Source organism: Mobula birostris, chromosome 4 (assembly GCF_030028105.1).
Source record: "Mobula birostris isolate sMobBir1 chromosome 4, sMobBir1.hap1, whole genome shotgun sequence".
In the NCBI taxonomy this organism is placed as follows: Eukaryota; Metazoa; Chordata; class Chondrichthyes; order Myliobatiformes; family Myliobatidae; genus Mobula; species Mobula birostris.
This window is the reverse complement of record NC_092373.1, coordinates 113,154,256-113,169,544: the sequence shown is the minus strand read 5'-3', so window position 1 is coordinate 113,169,544 and position 15,289 is coordinate 113,154,256.

Genomic DNA, 15,289 nt, shown 5'->3' with positions numbered 1-15,289 from the left:
GTTCCTTGGTACATCGCTGAGAACGTGTTCCTCTAGAGACACCAGGCGGTTCCCTCACTGGGTCTCCTCTAGGTTTCCCCACCTCTCCCTGCTTAGTCACCCACGGGCTTGCCCTCCACAGGCATCTTGTCTCTCACAATCCCTCTGGAAGTGTCCCTCTTCCCCACAGCTGTAGCACACCCCCTGCCGCTCACATTGCCACCGGAAATGCCCCTCTTTCCCACAGTTATAGCACACGCTACCCGCTGCCCCTCTCCTCCCGGGACACCCGCCATTCCCAGCCCACTGCGCAGCCCACCCCTTGAAGGGGGTGCTCTCCCTGTCAGTCCACTCATGCGAGGGATCCCTACCCACCTGGGACCCCTTGGGTCACTCGGTTCTTAACCCTGCCACCACCTCCTGTACTGCTGAGGATCGTCCCCGGTGGCTAGAGTCCTCTTTCCGGCCCAACGCACTCTCATTCTCCCGCACCTCTCTAATCAGCTGAGTAAATGATGGAAGGGGGGGCCCCTTTTATAGGACTGCCAGAGACTCCAAGCCACCTTGTCCTCCCCCAGGGAACCCCTACATATCCGATTCATCCTCAACTTCGCCACCTCGTCCGCCTTCACTACCCCTCGGTACAGCAACCCATTAAGCTTTATCTCCAGCCGATAAATGCATTCTGTGAGCTTTTCCTCTCTTCCCTGCCACATGTTTTGAAACTCCCCTAAGAGCTCCCAGGAACCTCCCGTCAATCCAAACACACCCTCCAAAGCTACCAGATACTCCGCCAGGGAAGCCGAGGGCCATTCAGTTTCAGCCCCTGGACGACACCAGCCGCCACTCCCCGCAAACTTTCCACCAATCGCCGTCTCTTTTCCTTATCCAAGCCTGGATACTCCCCTAACAACTGGGACGTGTTTTCAATCTACATTTCATAACCGTCCTCCCCTTCCAGGATGGGCGTGGCTCCTGAGAAAATTCTCAGCTTCGGGCAGGGCCCCTCGGCCCTTCTCGTCAGGAAGGTAATGGCGGTTGCCAGCTCGGAGGTCTCACCTCTAGATGAGGGACAGGGCCTGACCAATCCTTCCCACTCTGACCCCTCTTGCCCCTCCTCCCTCATTACCCCGAGAACTCATTCCCTCGCAAATTCCTTCAGCTCTCCACAACTGGCTACTGGCACCTCCCCTGGTGCCTCATCAAACTCTTCCTTTGGTGTCCCCTCACATTCGTCCTCTGGGAGGGTGTGAAGGCCCCACAGCCCCGCCTCCCCTGGGATGCTGACTGTCACTGGCAGTTCCAACGTCATGACGTCAGCACTTATGCAAACCAACACCAAGCTGGATTCTACTACTTTACTGTACCTTCTAGTTATCAGTTCTACCTTGCCGATAGCTTTCATCAGACTCAACCCTCACACTAGCACTTCTTCCAAAGTGCGAAAATCCACCCCACTTAACATGCACGCATAATTAACCAGTACTTCCTCAGACTCACACCAGCTTGCAACCTTATCCACATCCATCTCCGCACTAACTTAACATGGCGATTTACACAGCATCCACAAAATTCAATCCCAGACAGAAATAACTCATCATATCAGGCCAACCTTTCTGCCCTAATCCCATTTGCCCGTATCCTTCTAATCCTTGCTTATTTAACTGCCCATCTAAAGGTTTTTTCAACGTAACGCTCAGGGATATCGGCTTGTGTTTATCTAGGGGAAACCCCGTCCGCCCGCCAAACTGTGTCTCACGTTTGCGTAGTTGCTGTGTAATGCACCCTGGTACAACCTCACACATCAAATATCAGACAACACGCAATGAACGATTTACAAATTACACTTTAATAGATCTTACTGGAACTATGTAATTAATAGAGATACAGTATAAGAGGAAAGTAAAAGGCACCAAAGTTATCAGAGTTCAACCACTTTGTGCACAACCATTGGAGCTCAATTAACGGGGTCCTCTGTCCACTACTCGATCTCCTCCGACCTTCTCGACCCGCCGCCTGGGACCACCCACGGTGGTCGATCAGAGTGCGTCCAGCACGCCCTTCCTCTTCAGTTCTCCTCCCAAGAAAACCCCCGCACTCACCCAGGTTCCTACACATACAGATAGATTTACATAGCTTCCACTGGTTAGTCCCTCCGTTATCTATAACTATAGCCCGAACATTTCAGCTACAGCGAACATTACCTCATAGTTAACAGTACAAAGAAGCCAGGTCATTATTACACTTCAGAGGAGCCATTTTATAATTAGCAGTTAACAGTTAACATTACAGTTCATATTACTGAGAACCCTACATAGTGAACGTATCTGATGCTATCACCTCCTCTGACAGTAAGTTGCAGATGACAACCACTCTGTAAAAAATAGAACTTCCTACTTAAATCCCCTTTAGAATTCCTACCTCTCAGCTCAAGCTCAGGGCAGATCATTTGTGTGGTTTCAATGTTACTTGCCACTACTTGCCTTGTCCAGATGTTGCACAGACCATATTTATTCAAGCAAGGATATTTTTATATCAGAATCATTTTAATGAATCTGAACACTTTGCAATTATCCTCATAAATACCTTTATATCTAACCTTATAATAGACAGAGCTGGGTCACTTTCTACTTTGTAAAGTTATTGCCAGAGTTGTCACTGTATTGAAATAGTCCTGAAGCATTAAATGTTTACTCTTTTCCATAAATGCTTTTGACTGCTGAGTTCCTCCAGCATTTTGTGTATGTTGCTTTGGATCTCCAGCACCTGCAGATTTTCTCATGATTGTAATAGTTTGCTTAGAAGCAAGCCTTGTTCTGAATCATAACTTCAGCAAAATAGTCAAAATGTCTATGCAACCCTTTGCTATATCAGTACACATGTGGAGTGAATCAACTTGTCTAAAGAGTAGCATCTAAAATAGTCATGTTCTTATGAGGTAGATGCAAAATGGTGCCAAGATCTCAATCTCAGCTTTGGAACTACAGTGGACTAACCATAACTAAAAGTGCCACTGACAATGAAGCTTTGTGCTTCTACAGACAGAGTAGGTTCACTAAAGTCCATTACCAAGAAAACATGCTGCTTTTAATCAGTCCTGTTTATAAATGATTCCAGATGAACTGCAATGCCGTTGATTTTTCCTGCCCTTTAAAAATGTTTCAATCTACTTTGAAAGTTACAACAAGAAGTAAACTAGACAACCCATCTGTCACCAACCTAGCCATCAATTCAGGTACATGAATACCACTGTTCCTGCTAAGCTATACATGTGTATGGCTGCACACTATCTAAAATGCTCCCATGCACATAGCCTTTGTGGCCTTAACAGCTGGAATTTTCTTTTATCATCATCATCAGGCGCCGTGCCCAGTTTGAGCTTTGACTGCCATGGCCCATGCACTCTTGTTTCGGATCAATTCATTGGTATTCATTTCCAGTTCTCTGTCTGCTGTCTCCATCATCATTTGTCTTTGTCTTCCCTTCAATCTTTCCCATAATTACCGTGCATTCTAACTCCTCTTTCCTAATTACATGTCCAATGAAGTTACATTACCTTTTCATGATCTCATACATTATTTCTCTTTTTGTGCTTGCTCTGTTCATGACATCCTTGTTGTATATTTGTTTTGTCCATGATATTCTTTGCATCTTCCTCAAAAACCACATCTCTGCTGCTTCAATTCGTTTCCTCATGTTACTAGATATTGTCCAAAATTTTGAGCCATATAACATAACTGGATAAACATAACGTTTCAGTGTTCTGAGGTGGGTTGTCATGCCTAGTTTAGTTTAAAAACGCAGACACGAGGAAACCTACAGATGCTGGAAATTCAAGCAACGCACACTAAAAATGCTGGTGAACGCAGCAGGCCAGGCAGCACCTATAGGAAGAGGTACTTCTTCCTATAGATGCTGCCTGGCCTGCTGTGTTCACCAGCAATTTTTGTGTGTGATGCCTAGTTTAGTGTTCATTCTCATAATTTCTTTTATATGATGTTAATATAGTTGTGAAATACCCTGTGATTAATCATGTATTCATGAATAGAATCCATAAAGTTTCTAAATGATAAACATACTACAACCTTTACTTTGAAACATTTTGGAGCTTTAATTGTCAGTATTTCAAATTACAATATTACAAATTCTAACAATAAACCTCAGAATGGAAGTCGGTAGCTCAATGTTAATAAGCAGACTCCAGCCTGCTGAACACCAACATTGTCTAGTCAATATTCATAGTGTGCATATTACAAAAGAAAAATCATTTAAAGGGCCATGCAGTTTTCAGGCTGTGTAAAATTCCTTGCACAGAACAATAGTTGGTCTGCGCAGCTGTAAAACAAATTAGAGCAAACGTCAATACCACACCTAACTACATAGTCCTCCTGAGCACCTAGGGACATGTCGCACAATTGCTGCCAAGAATCCGAACACCAAGGAGAACTTGAACTATGTGAGAATGAGGGTTCTATATGGCCATATAATTATGTGTTTGCAAAAGTAAATCATATATAATTTTAACATATTAGCTTTGCAGATCTTTTTAATCAGTGCTAAAAAGATTCAACATAGCCAACAGTAAATTTCATACAATTATGTTATAAGTAATGTATAAATGTTCACATTATAATGAGTTAAGGTTACTTAAACCCTTAATTTCCATTGATGCCTTTTTTATGTGCATTGATGATTTTAATTATGCTTCATTTGGACTCAAGAGACCATAACTGTATTCAGCATCAAATCATTTTATTTTCGTTATCTATCAATGTCATAGTTAATTGGTTGAAATAAGCCAAGAAATTCATCACCACAGGATAGCTCCTCAAGCATCTGTAGGATCTTATATACTTTAAAAGGAAGAAAAGAAAGAAATTTCTACAATTAATCCAGTGTCTGAATGTACTGTTTATTAAAGATTTGTAGCCTTTTTAATCATATTGCCAATACAAATGTTTTGCACTTTTACCTGACATTGACAGAGAAATTAGGAACTACTCTGTTGCTGAAAACCTGGGGATATGATGTAAACACATGTAATCTTCTTTTTCTTGGTCTTATCCGAATTGTAAACAAACAAACATAAATTAATCCTCTAACCAATGATAGGAAAAATTATGGGGTTTCTACCTTTAGTAGTTGCATGATAGAGATATTACACATATTTAGGTGGACACATCCTTGGGTCCTGGTTCAATCTTTCCCAGGATATTACGAAAGCAAGGTAAGAGAATGCTTGTGCTCTGACACAATATGCATCACCTGTAGCCATGGGTGAGGTACCAGAAAACTGGAAAGTAGCTACTGTTCCCATGTTCAACAAGGACAGTAGAGATAAGCCAAGTAACTTTAGGCTGGTGAACCTTTTCATAGATCTGCTGGAGAGGGTTGAAACTAATCTGGCCAGAGGATGGGAACTAGAGTGATAGGGCTGAGGATGGGGCAGTTGGTATACAAGTAGAGGCTGTGCATTGCAAGGCTATGAGGAAGGATAGGCAAATGGTTGGGAAAAATTGCAGTCAGTGGGATGAGTTGAAGTGTAACATGGGGAAAAATATCAAAAGGTGATGAATACAGGACTGAAGGTGTATACGGGTGGAATTGTACAGTTGAAGATTGGCAGGGATGATGTTGTGGGCATCACTGAATTATGGCTGAAAGGAGATCATATCTGGGAGCTTAACATACACGGATACACCTTGTATCGAAAGGACAAGTGGTAGGCAGAGGAGGTGAGGTACATAGTTTTGGAAGATGTAGAATCCTTGTGGGCAGAGTTAAGAAACTGCAAGGGAAAAAGACCCCGAATGGAGTTATATACCAACTTCTGAACAGTAGCCAGGATATCAGGTACAAATTATAATGGGAGATTGAAAAAGTATGCAATAAGAGCAAGGTTATGATAGTCATGGGAGATTTTAATATGTAGGTAGAGTGAGAAAAATCAGGTTGGTGTTGGATCCCAAGAGAGGGAATTTGTAAAATGCCTACATGATTGCTTTTTAGAGCCACTTGTGGTTGAGCCCATTAGGGGAAAGGTAATGCTGAACTGGGTGCTGTGTAATGAACCAGATTTGATTAGGGAGCTGAAGGTAAAGGGCTGCTTAGAAGGCAGTGATCATAATATGATAAAATTCAACCTGCAGTTTAAGAGGGAGAAGCTAAAATATTATGGTCATGCACTTCGGTCGAGGAATGAAGGCATAGACTGTTTTCTAAATGGAGAGAAAATTCAAAAATTAGAGCTGTAAAGGGACTTGGGAGCCCTCGTGCAGGATTTCCTTAAGGTTACCTTACAACTTGAGACATTCATTTTGAGATGACTAGAATATAAAAGCGAGGATTTAATGCTGAGCCTTTACAAGTCATTGGTCAGACCAGACTTGGAGTATTGTGAGTAGTTTCAGGCCCCTTATCTGAGAAAAAATGTGCTGGCATTGAAGAGAGACCAGAAGAATGATTTTGGGAATGAAGGGTTAACGTATGAAGAATGTTTGATGACTCTAGGCCTGTGCTCGCTGGGGTGAACAAGAATGAGTGGAGTTCTCATTAAAACTATTGAATATTGAAAGGCATAGATAGAGTGGACCTGGAGAGGATGTTTCCTCTGAGGGGTCTATGACTATAGGGCACAGCCTCAGGTGCAAAGATAGAGATGAGGAGGGTGGTGAATCTGTACAATTCTTTGTCGAAAACAGCTGTAGAGGCCGTGATGGAAAGGCACAGCAGACCTGATAGGGCAAAAGGCCTAATTCTCTCATAATCCTTATGGTCTTTAGCAAGTAGTAGAGAAATTACTGGAAAAAAGCTTAGGGATATTGGTATTGGTATTAATCTATGGTTGTCACATGCACCAAGTTACAGTGAAAAGCTCCTCTTGCATAGCGTTCATACAGATTAAATCATTACAGATCACATTGAGTTAGATGGAGGTAGAACAATAACAATGCAGAATAAAGCGTGAAAGCTGCAGTACAGAGTGCAAGATCACAATGATGAGGAAGATTGCAAGGTCAAGAGTTCATCTTCTTATACACTAGATCCGTTCATGGGTCTGATTATAGTGGGATACTAGCTGTCCTTGAGCCTAGTGGAATGTGTTTTCAGACTTCTGTGTCTTCTTGTGAATGGGAGAGAGGAGAAGAGAGAATGTCTGGAATGGGTGGGTCTTTGATTATGCAGAGCTCGTAGAGGGGAGGCTTGTTTCCATGATGTGCTGAGCTGTGGCCATAACTGCAGTTTCTTGCAGTCAAGTGCAGAGTGGTTACCACATCAAGTTGTTATGTGTTCAGATGAAATGCTTTCTATTATGCATCAATAAAAATTGATAAGCATAAAGAGGACATGCCAAATTTCTTAAGCCTCTTGTGGAAGTAGAGGCATTGGTGAGCTATCTTAGCACTGATGCCAATGTGGTTGAACCAGGGCAGGGTATTGGGGATGTTCACATTTAGGTACTTGAAGTTCTCCTCCTTCTTAACCTCAACACCGTTGACAGGAGTGTGTGCATCTTTTTGAAGACAATGACAAGATCTTTTGTCTTGTACTTTAATAATATAAGGCAGAGTTTCTCAACCGAGGTTCCGTAGAACCCTTGGGTTCTGCGAGAGGTCATGATTAATTCAAAAATAAGCATCATTGTTTGAACTTTGTATAACACGCGATGCAACTGCTCGCAGTGGTGGGCAGTGACCAAGCAGCCATTTAACAGTCTTGCTAGAGGTCACCCAGCCCAGTGTGACAGGGTGCAGTTGGACCGTGTTTATTTGTTTGAGTCCATTCTTAGTTTTTAATGTGAGATAGGAGTGGCTGTTGATAATTGGTGAGAACTATACTGCGTGGAGGGGAGGACGGCAGGCTGATAATTGGTGAGCGCTGTACTGCATGGAAGGGAGGATGATCGGCTGATAATTGGTGAGTGTTGTATTGCACGGAGGGGGGGACTGTTGGCTGATAATTGATGAGTGATTTATTGCTTGGAGGGTAGGAAGGTAGGCTGATAATTGTTGAGCACTATATTACATGGAGGGGAGGGCGGTAGGCTGATTATTTGTGAGTGTTGTATTGTATGGGGGAGGACGGTAGGTTGATCATTTGTGAGCACTATATTGCACTGAGGGAGGACAGTAGGCCTAAGAGTAGCACTGTATTGCACGGAGCGGAGGTCGACAGGCTGCTAATTGGTGAGTGTTGTATTGCACAGAGTGGAGGACGGTGGGCTGATGAGGAGCATGGAGTGCATTTTCTGAGCATTTTATGGACTCCCCAACTCGGGGTGTGACATCAGCCTCTCCCTCCTGAATTACCTCCCCCAACTTTGCCTTACCTATTGTTGTTTGACTTATGGGAGTGAGCAGATCCTGGGGGGCTCACAGCTCTAGAAAGCCCCCAGTGTACCAATTGGGACTGCATGCTCCCTCTCCAAAGACAGCTGGGCACAAATGCATCCTCAGAAAAGAGGCAGGCTGTTGGCCTGGACAAAGCCCTTCACTTTCCACTGCCTAGACCAGCGAATGTCCATCTTGGCCACCCTCAGGAGCAAGCCCACCAGTAAATCCTCCTTGCGATCTGCCCCCTTCCATACTGGGTGCCCGTATATGAGGAGTGCAGGGCTGAAGAGCAACCAGAACCTGAGCAGCAGCCCCTTCAGGTACTCAAACATGGGCTTCAACCTCTCACAATCCATATACGTGTGGTATACTGACTCCTCCTGGGCACAGAATAGACAGGTGGATGGGGTGTCAGTGAAGGCCTGTTGCAAGGTACTACTCTATACAACACCTTCCACCCCAGGTCCCCAATGTACAGGGAAGGACTCCGCATAAAGAGATTTCCACTGGGGACCTCCTCTGCTGCCAGATGGTAAAACAGACCGCCAAAGCAAGTCTGCTCGGCAGACGAAGGCAAATAAGTGAAAGGTTTTTAAGAGCAGCCCGTACAAGAAGCACTTTGGCGTGTCACAGAAGTGCACGGTTAGCATCTTGTGAGACAGCGCACTTTATGTGGCAATGGCTACAGCAAAATTGAAAAGGCACTATAAATCACTGCCATAAGACATGTAAATGATAATTTTAAATGACTATTGGAATCTCAAAACAAACAGACTAAAACTTTTGAAAATAAAGTCACAGTCAGTAAAAAGATACAAGAGGCAAGTTATTTAGTAGGTTTAAGACTAGTTCATTTGAGAATATATTAAAAATTGAAATCCTGGTCAAAGAGCACACCAATATCCTGTTACATACAGAATTCTGGAAGTAGTTTCAAAAAATAGTAGGCCAGATTTTGCTAAGTACTTTGAAGATGAAGAATAGCTGCAGAAGTTAGCCTAATTAACAGACATTTTTCATCATAGGAACCAGTTGACCAAGTCTTTGCACGGCCCTGGAGAAAATGTTTTGACTTCAAGTGACGGGATTCTTGGATTTAAAAGGAAACTGAACCTTTTGAAAAACTACACTGCAAAAGGAACTCCTGAAATGTTTCCACTGCTGCTTGGGCTTGAGAGTGAGCAAAGATAAGATAAGTCTCAAGTGCTATTGAAAATCATGTGGAAGAATTGCAGAACGAAATTGAACACCATTTTTCCTCCCTTTCAACATAACTGCATGATTGGGTTGACAGACCCTTTCTCTGAATCTTCTGCTCAACCTGAGAACTTGACTTCAAGAGAAGAAGAACTTTGTGAGCTGCACTCTGATCATGTACTCAAGATTTACTGACCTGCCCCTGGACAAGTTCTGGATTTCTGTGAATGAAGATAACCTGCTACTGATAGGAAAGCAATGAACATTTTGCTGTGTTTTCAATTTCTTACGTTGTGAGCAAGCATTTTCTTGTTTACTAAGCCTCAAGAACCAGGATAGAAATCATCTCATTTCAGTTAAAGGTGAAATCCTTGAGTGCTTATCTCAAGTTTGACCCAGAACTGAGAAATTTATTATGTTTGCTATATGAGTTTTTAAAATTAATGAAAGATAGAGAAAGAATAATTTCAAGAAAGGTAAGCTAATCTTAGCTATCTGAATTTTTTCAAGAAAGGTTGGATAAAATTCATTCTCTACTCAAAAGAACATTGACAATTATTTTTGGACTATTATCTCTACAGCTTCCTGATCATGCTAACGTACCGTGAGCTTTAGGTTGAATAATTTTTATGCAGATAAAAATTTTAAGGTTTCCTCAGTACAAAAAGGTTGAGAAAGTTTGATATGTGGATTAATAAACTCTTGGATGGGCAAGGATATGTTAGGGGGTGTATGACCTGGGACATTAGTAATCATGCCATGAGGACCATTGTTATTTGAAATATCCATAAATGATTTGGATGTTTATGTCGGTGATCTGATAAGTAATTTAGTAGGTAATGAGGATGGTTGCCTAAGGATACAGAAGGATAAAGATCAACTGGAAAGTTGGGACAAGTGCTAGCAAATGGAATTTAATCCAGATTATTGTGAGGAAATGCATTTTGAGTCATCTATACAGTATATAGCATGGACCTCAGAAGGACCTGCTTCTGTGCAGTATTATCTATCATTCTATGACATTATACATATCCGCTGATATTTGCAATCCAATTGACATTTCCCATTCATCACTGTCGATCTATAAAGTCAACCTGCTGACACTTACAAGCATTCACAACAAGATAGTAACATTGTGCTTCCTCTTTGCTGTCATCCACAGTCATCAACACAATTAAATACATGACAGCACAGGATAATGACAATGACGCTTCTAGCTTGTGAAATCAATGTGGCAAAGTCATATCTTTCTTATGTTGTCATATGTGGAAAAGGTGCTTGAAAATATTAAAAGAGCTGAATACATTACCCTTTCTTTGGATGTATTTGGGCAATAAATTGGTCAATGCAAGTTGAGAGAAGTAGATAATCTTGACAGACACTGCCTGTTATGTTTTGTAACTTCAAAACATTGAACTAATTCAAAGGAAGGCATAGCAGTCCAAAACGTGGGTCTGACTTCGTGTTTACTTTAAGTGAGGCTTGCCTATATCACGTGGTAGTGGGATGACGTATGCAATTCTTGTATTTTACCTATAACTTGTGATGAATTACGTAAACAAACAAGAATACTTAATCAAGCAATATATACAAGATTACTCAAATATTACTGAATTACTAAATACTCAACACTGTCCAACATTTCAATCAAGAGCATATGCAGGCCTCCTGAAAGTAGATAGATTTGTTTAGGAATAATCAGATAGAAACCAGTGCCGAAATTAGCCCAGGGCTCTCAGTTGTTGCTGAGTGTCATGTTAAATATGTGTAATCTGAATCTGTTTACTACTTACTACCTGTACACCGCTGGTGTTTAGGGCACCAATGAAGGTCCTCCTTTTCTGGTAGTGCTCAGGGCTTCCTTTGTTATGTCAGTAGAGTCCTCTCAGATTTACTACGTCAGTCATACCAGTCCTGCATGGAGACTCAGGAATACCATCGCACTCAGAAAGATTCATCACTGCTGTTTCCATAACAGTTTTGTTTTACCACTCAGGATTGTTAGCACTGAGCTGAACCGCGCCCCCCCCCCCCCCGCCCAATCCTGGAGGATCGATGGACCACACTTATTCTGGTCTCTGACCTTTGGCATGTTTGGCATGGGTGATCCTACCAAGAGCCAAAGCATAAAGCCCTGACTCAAGCCAACATAGTGCTCCAGGTCATTGAGATATACAGCCCTCCAACCACATTGAGGTTGTGGACCTCCTGGAGGAATCTGAATCTGGCACAGCTGTAATCCCTTTACCTCTAAATTGAGAACCTTTCATGCTTACATGTTTGTTTTCAATTTTCTATCAAGGACAGCATGGTTAACACGAACATTTTGCATAGAATAAGGATTTGCAACTTGGAGTTAGAGTCAGACAACTTGGAAACAAACTGTTTAGCTTAGCACGCCCATATCAACTATCAAGCAACTAACTGTGTGCATTATGCCCATTTTCCTCTCACAACCCAACTCATCACGCACCCTCTTCTCATAAAGCTATTGCCACCCATCAAGACAACAACAAGGGCAATTTACAGTAATCACTTAATCAGTATGTCTTTGGCATAGAGAAGAAAATGGAGCCACCAGGAGGGGAGCTACATACAAGATATTACAACTTGAGCAAATTGATAGCACCAGTTTTGAATTTTTAAAAAAACGTAATCTGCTGTGTGGAAGGTATGACCAGGAGATGAAATGGATAAGGCCCTTATTTTTGCATCTATTCGGCAATATGATTGACATAAAAAATAGAAACAAACAGAAGTTAAACTCACTGTACAATCTAAAAATCTGATCATCTAAATGATAAGGTAGATCTGTGCAGACTCTAAATGTTGTAGATGTAAGTAAACAGCAGCAAATTGCAGAAGAGTCGATTTGCTGTTTGTCACTTTGGGAGCATGAGAATCATTAAAAGAGACAGCTGTTTCAAGCTTGTAAATCTTTATTCAGCAATTTATCTAAGGCATTCTGTTAAATGGGTCTGATAGAATTTTGTTAATTATCTACTTAATATAGTTCCTAACAGTGTTTTGTTGGACTTCAATTAGTGAAGTAATATATCAAACTGACAGCATAAGAGTTAATTAGTGCATTAAACTTAACAAGAACAATCAGAAAATGAGTCCCCTATTTAAACTTATCAGCTGTTTTTTAAAACCATTTTTTTCTCCAATATATTTTCTATAAATGGAACATTTGAGTGCCATATTTCGCTTTATTTAAATTTGGAAGATAGTTTAATGATTCGTTTTAAGATCTTATGATTGACAAAGGAAAGTGCAAAGAGCCACTTTTAAAAATTACACTCTTTGAGCCATCATCCCTGCTACATAAAATGTCAGAAAGTATAAATGTCAAGAATTTGTTAATGGGTTATATGCAATTTAGACAGATAAATGAACAGTTCAGAAAAGCAACCGTCTTTGCGCATTATACTCTCTTCATTTGGAGACAGATTATAGGGAGACAAGAAAAAACAATTTGCATTGAATTGGAGAACCACTTCATCACAAACCTCTGCACCATCTGCCACAAGCAGGACTTCCCAGTGTCCAAATGTTTTAATTTTGTTTCCCGTTCCCATTCGAATGTGCCGATACATGGCCTACTCTTGTGCCAAGGTGAGGCCTCCCTCAGGGTGGAGGAGCAACATTTTATATTTCATCTGGGTAGCTTCCAATCTGATGTCAGGAATATCGATTTCTCCTTCCAGTAAACAAATTCCCCCCCCCCATTCCTCTATTCCCACTCTAACCTTTTACCTCTTCTGATTTTTGCTTGTGCTGGGCTCATGTGTTGTTTATTTTGTGCCTATAAGCTGTGTGTCTTGTTGTTTATAACTGTGTTTCTTGTATTTGTGATTTTAGCTACCTGTTATGGTTTGCATAGCACTACAGTCAACATGGGTTGTTTTTAAATGTGTTTGGTAAATAAATTTGACTTGACTTCTCACCTGCCTATTACTTCCCCATAGTGCCCCCACTTCTCTTTCTCCTATGGTCCACTCTCTTCTCCTATCAGATTCTTTCTTCTCCAGCTCTTGACCTTTTCTACCCACCTGGCTTCATTTATCACCTTCCAGCTAGCCTCTTTCCTCTCCCTCCCCCACCTTTTTATTTTGGTATCTTTACCTTCCTTCTCAGTTCTGAAGAAAGGCGTCAGCTCAAAACATCAACTATCTATTCATTTCCATAGATGTTACCTGACATGCTGAGCTCCTCGAGCATTGGATGTGTGTGTTGCTTTGGATTTCCAACATCTGCAGATATTCTCATGTTTATGCATTGACATAGTGCCTGTTTTTTCAATCCCAATCAACCAATGAAGTACTTTGGAATCCAATGGCTGCAGAGTAGCTAATGCATATGCAGTGGCAATGGTGCAACTAGTATAACTACTGGTTCATAACTCCTCTCCTCAACACTAACTGTATTGAGCTTGATGGATGTTCCAGTTTCCCCCAACACCCTAAAGGCATACTAATTGTTAAGTTAGTTGGTAAATAATGGTAAAATCTGGGGAAATTGGTGGGAATGTGAGGGGAATACATTGATAGAGAATGACTTAATCAAAAGCTTGCAAACAGTAATGCGAAGATGATAAAACAGCATTTTTAAAAATCCATACTAAACACAGGAAATAGGCATTGCTGAGTAGCCCAGCATTTACCGCTCATCACAATTGCCCTTAAGAAAATTATGGTCTGTCAATGCAGCTTCCAAAGCAAAGTAAGGAAGGAATTCCAGCAGTTAATGAAGATGAAACAATGGAATAATATACAATAGAAGGTGCTTTGTGCAGGAGGAGAGCTGAGGTGTAAAAGTTCCCATGAACTTCACGCACTCCTACTTCTAGATGGTGCAAATCCCATTTAGCAGGTGCTGTGGAAGGAACCTTCAGCAGTGAATGGTGTACAATACGGCTCTGGTATGAGAGAGTGGTATGGGAGGGCAGACCATTCATCCCAATTATTTTCTTCTGGATAGAGTCCAGTTTCTAGATGCTGGAGCATGAATATCCAGATAAGTGTTAAGTTTTACACCAGATGCCTGACTTGCTTCTTGAAGATGCTGAATGTGATGGTCACGGCTATTTATGCATCTGATGTGAATATCACTTGCCATCATAATGCTATGCTTGGATGATGTGGAGATTATCCTGCACATGGGCATGAAGTAGACTTTTGCGCCGCTGGTAGAGGGAAAATATTTGAATACTGAGGATAGCTTCTTTTCTTCTTCAAGAATATTGTCATGTGATTGTTCATATCTACCCGAGAGAGTAAATAGGACCATGTTTTAATTTCCCACATGAAAGATCGTCTACAGATTTGCCAAGGACACAACAAACTTGCTTTATTTTAATTTATTCATGTTTTGGGATGTGGCAATCACTGGCAAGACATTAGCTTCACATCTCAAGGATTTGATTGAAGTTGCTATTGAGATAATAGGTGCATTGGTTGACGATGGTTCTCAGAGACTGGACAATTGTAAAAAGTCATTTCACTATTTAAGAAAGGAATCAGAAAGAAAATGGAAAATGACAGAGCAATTAACCTGACATCAGCAACAGGAAGGAGCAGAGTCATCCTGGACTTACAAAAGGAAAATCAAATTTGACAATTTGTCAGGGCCATGAGACCATATGACTATAAGACATAGGAGCAGAATGAGGTTATTTGACCCATCCAGTCTGTTCTGCCATTCCATCCTGGCTGATTTATTATCCCTCTCAACCCTACCATCCTGCCTTCTCCCTTTAGCCTTTGATGTCCCTACTA